General features: G+C 40.8%; 1 protein-coding gene across 1 annotated transcript in view; it reads left to right on the forward strand.

Moving 5' to 3' along the window:
- The first annotated feature begins 2944 nt into the window (after positions 1-2944).
- The window catches only part of LOC106611291 (pleckstrin homology domain-containing family H member 1), a 67555-nt gene continuing 65405 nt past the window's right edge, over positions 2945-5094 (forward strand). The window contains exon 1 of the mRNA XM_045723629.2: positions 2945-3278. The gene's annotated coding sequence lies outside the window, so the exon portion shown is untranslated. The remainder of the gene's footprint in view (positions 3279-5094) is intronic.

A 5094-nucleotide genomic window follows, 5' to 3' on the forward strand; every position in this document is an offset into this window, starting at 1 on the left:
TTTATGTTACATACAGTACCAGTCAAAAGTTTGAACACACCTACTAATTCAAGGGCTTTTCTTCATTTTTACTATTTTCTACATTGTAGAATAATTGTGAAGACATCAAAACTATGAAATAACACATATGGAATCATGTAGTAGCCAAAAAAGTGTCAAACAAATCAAAATATATTTGAGATTTGAGATTCTTCAAAGTAGCCACCCTTTGCCTTGATGACAGCTTTGCACACTCTTGGCATTCTCTCAACCAGCATCACCTGGAATGCTTTTTCAACAGTCTTGAAGGAGTTCCCACATATTCTGAGCACTTGTTGGATGCTTTTCCTTTACTCTGCGGTCCAACTCATCCCAAACCATCTCAAATGGGTTACAGTCGGGTGATTGTGGAGGCCAGGTCATCTGATGCAGCACTCCATCACTATCCTTCTTGGTCAAATAGCCCTTACACAGCCTGGAGGTGTGTTGCGTCATTGTCCGGCTGAAAAACAAATGATAGTTCTACTAAGCGCAAACCAGATTGGATGTCGTATCACTGCAGAATGCTGTGGTAGTTATGCTGGTTAGGTGTGCCTTGAATTTTAAATAAATCACCGACAGTGTCACCAGCAAAGCACCCCCACACCATCACACCTCCTCCTCCGTGCTTCATGGTTTGCGAGGTCGCAATTGTAAATGAGAACTTGTTCTCAACTTGCCTACCTGGTTAAATAAAGGTGAAATAAATAAATAAATAAAATGGTGGGAACCACACATGCGGAGATCATCCGTTCACCTACTCCGCATCTCACAAAGACACAGCGGTTGGAACCAAAAATTCCAAATTTGGACTCATCAGACCAAAGGACAGATTTCCACTGGTCTAATGTCCATTGCTCGTGTTTCTTGCCCAAGCAAGTCTCTTCTTCTTATTGGTGTCCTTTAGTAGTGGTTTCTTGGCAGCAATTTGATCATGAAGGCCTGATTCACGCAGTCTCCTCTGAACAGTTGATGTTCTGATGTGTATTTTACTTGAACTCTGTGAAGCATTTATTTGGGCTGCAATTTCTGAGGCTGGTAACTCTAATGAACTTATCCTCTGCTGCAGAGGTATCTCTGGGTCTTCCTTTCCGGTGGTGTTCCTCATGAGAGCCAGTTTCATCATAGCGCTTGATGTTTTTTGCGACTGCAGTTGAAGAAACTTTCAAAGTTCTTGAAATTTTCCAGATTGACTGACATCATGTCTTCAAGTAATGATGAAATGTTGTTTCTCTTTGCTTATTTGAGCTGTTCTTGCCATAATATAGACTTGGTCTTTTACCAAATAGGGCTATCTTCTGTATACCAACCCTACCTTGTCACAACACAACTGATTGGCTCAAACGCATTAGGAAGGAAAGAAATTCCACAAATTAACTTTTAACAAGGCACACCTGTTAATTGAAATGCATTCCAGGTGACTACCTCATGAAGCTGGTTGAGAGAATTTCAAAACTGTGCAAAGCTGTCATCAAGGCAAAGGGTAGCTACTTTGAAGAATCTAAAATCTAAAATATATTTTGATTTGTTTAACACTTTTTTGGGTTACTACATGATTCCATGTGTGTTATTTCATAGTTCTGATGTCTTCACTATTATTCTACAATGTAGAAAATAGTAAAAAATAAAGAAAAACCCTTGAATGAGTAGGTGTGTCCAAACTTTTGACTGGTACTGTATATTTTTGGTGTGTGTTTTAGTGACCATGTAATGTTATGTTCTCTTTATTTACACTCTCTGCTTTGACTATCGATCAGGGCCTGTGTGTGTGTTTGTGTGTGTGTGTGTGTGTCTGTGTGCGTGTCGGTGTGTGAGTGTCGGTGTGTGTGTCGGCATGTGTATCGGTGTGTGTGTCGGCATGTGTGTAGGTGTGTGTGTGTGTCGGTGTGTGTGTGTTTGTGTGTCGGTGTGTTTGTTGGTGTGTGTGTGTCGGTGTGTGCGTGTTTCTGTGTGTGTGTCGGTGTATTTGTATTTTACAATAGCATAGCTTCAGGCATTTGTTTATTCCACTCTGGCACCAAAGCTGTCAATTATTTATTGGGGTGTATCATGCATGCAATGCAACAATGTAAACGCTCAGACACAATAACCTGTTCCAGATACCTGGAGTTCTACCAGTGCTCTAGCCTGGTCACTGACAGGATGGCAATATCTCAAATCAGACATATCTGAAACTGTTTATGTCGGGTAACTATCTCCCGAGTGGCGCAGCTGTCTAAGGCACTGCATCTCAGTGCAAGAGGTGTCACTACAGTCCCTGGTTTGAATCCAGGCTGTATCACATCTGGCTGTGATTGAGAGTCCCATAGGGCAGAGCACAATTGGCCCAGCGTCGTCTGTGTTTGGCCGGGGTAGGCCGTCATTGTAAATAATAATTTGTTATCAACTGTCTTGCCTAGTTAAATAAAGGTTAAATAAAGGTTAAATAAAGGTTAAATATAATGATAACATCTACTGAAGCTAGTAGAGTCAATGTATTGTAGGCTACTGTGTGTATCTGATGCTGAGGTGGAATGTAGTAGTGTTTAGAAGGCAGAAACCCCAGTCTGAAACCAGCCTAATTATCCCCTCACAAAACTTTTACAGCCTGGCTAATGATTCATTAGTAGTTGCAAACTCTCACACCACGCTGTAACAACTTTTCATTCTAGTAAAATTTGCGGTAGAAAGCCCATTGCTTCTGATTAAACAGAATTAAGGATAGAACTAGAATTGGACACTCAAGAAAAAAATACTTTCTTATTTCTAGAGATTCTGGAAACACACAGGACAGAAAATATTTCTAAAACAAGTACAAACAAAAACAATAGTCTGATTTATTTCATAATTCAGTCTTCACATTCTGTTTATACTATAGTAATAAGAAATGTAACACATAGAAAACTATCCAATCCAAGTTGAGCTGTGATGCAATATCCTGTGCAGTTCCTACCATAGTTCCGACGCAAGCGGGTTTGATTCCCGGCGAAATGTGATCCTGCATTTGGCCCTTTAATAGGAATTAGGGATAAATCTAGGGAATGGGGATCCACGTCAAGGAGGCACTGTCTCCTGACCTCTCTCTAGGTGCACGACAGACACGGGGAACCTGAGCTATACAGGACGATACTACAGCATGAAACGTTGAAAGAAGAGGAATAGTAGGAACAGACTACAGTCAGAAAGTTAATGAGAATAGCAGCCGAGAGCCGTGATGTGATTTACCGGGCCAGTTTACTACGCGAGGAAAGAGCGAGAGAGAGAGACTACAACATCACAAGGTAAGAGCTATTTGAAATAGTTCCGCTACAACCAGGAACGCATTCGTGTTTTCCTTTTTCCGATTGTAGCCTAGGCTACTAGTCTTCTGCTTTGATTTGTGTCATCACAGGGACATTGGCTAGTTATTACGATTATTCTCTAGCCTACTGTATGTAGTCTGCTATTCGTTTTGAATTCGTTGGAAGAGAAGTGCAACACGAGTCTAGGATTGGATGAGTTTAGGATTGAAGCCACATTGCTTCTTTGCTGTCGACGTTTTTTCATGGTGGGTTCTAGTCCAGTGAGCGTTGTAACCAGTAATGCGGGTGAAATGTAGACCTTGTCTTGCTAAGCCAGAAGAAGAAATAAAGAAGATGTGTTGCAAACTGTTATCTGAAACAGAAATGTCATTGGATTGGATGACCTCAAAGAGATAAAGCTATCAACTTTGTTGAGGGGGGGCGTGCAACTCGCCCCAGCTGTCTGACTGTATCATATTCACATCCATTATATTGCTGATACAAATGGATAAACAGTCCAGGTGTTAAGGGCACTCTGTTGAGTGTTGGGAATTCAGCTGTTGCAGCCAGCTCAATTGGAACATTTTTAAATGTAACCTTTATTTAACTAGGCAAGTCAGTTAAGAACAAATTCTTATTTACAATGAAAGCCTAGGAACAGTGGGTTAACTGCCTTGTTCAGAACAACAGATTTTTATCTTGTCAGCTCAGGGATTCAATCTAGCAACCTTTCTCTTACTGGCCCAATGCTCTAACCACTAGGCTACCTGCCTATTTGACCTCTTTTTCTTTCCAAGCTAGTTTTGAATACCCATGCCAAACTCTAAATATCTATTCTACAGCCCCTACAGACAGAATCCAAAACATTACAGATTTGCAGTTATAGGCCAATTCAGAATCATGCTGTCTGTTTATTGGAGTTTTGAAAATATCAAATCAAGTCAAACTGTATTTGTCACATGCGCAGAATACAACAGGTGTAGACCTTACAGTGAAATGCTTACTTACAAGCCCTTAACCAACAATTCTATAAGAAGTTTTAAGAAAAAAATACGTGTTAAGTAAAAAATAGATATGCAAAAAATGTAAAATAAAAGTAACAAATAATTAAACTGCAGCAGTAAAATAACCAGCGAGGATATATACAGGGAGTACCGGTTAGTTGAGGTAATTGAGGTAGTATGTACATGTAGGTAGAGTTAAAGTGACTATGCATAGATAATAAACAGAGAGTAGCAGCAGCGTAAAAGAGGAGTCTGGGTATCCCTTTGATGTTGAACTTTTGATAGATGCATGTGCTCCTTCACTGTTCAGAAAAAAAGGTTCTTCGACTGTCCCCATAGGAAAAACATTTGAAGAACTCTTTTTGGTTCCAGGTAGAACCCTTTTCGTTTCAGGTAGAACCTTTTTGGGTTACATGTACCTGGAACTAAAAAGGGTTTTACCTGGAACCAAGAAGAGTGCTCCTATGGGAACAGCTGAAGAACCCTTTTGGAAGCCTTTTTTCTGAGAGTGTATAGGTCTCTCTTTACCGTCTGGCTGAGCGGTGGATTAGATTTGCACTAGAGGGTAACACACGTCTTCCCCACAGCACAGTCCTGCTCTCTCATCTCCTGTTGCATTGTTGAGGTGAGACAGGTCTGAGTGTGTGTGTGTGTGTGTGTGTGTAGTGATGGGATAGGATGTTTACACCTCAGCACTGAGGAATGTCCTGGTCTGTATTTACGGCAGAGACTGATAATGAGTGTGGTCAGTTTACAGAGAGCCTGTCATTAGACTACCCTGTCTGCACACTCAGCTTCCACAAGAGGTAGAG

The sequence above is a fragment of the Salmo salar genome, chromosome 09 (assembly GCF_965601325.2).
Source record: "Salmo salar chromosome 09, fSalSal1, whole genome shotgun sequence".
NCBI classification, from domain to species: Eukaryota; Metazoa; Chordata; class Actinopteri; order Salmoniformes; family Salmonidae; genus Salmo; species Salmo salar.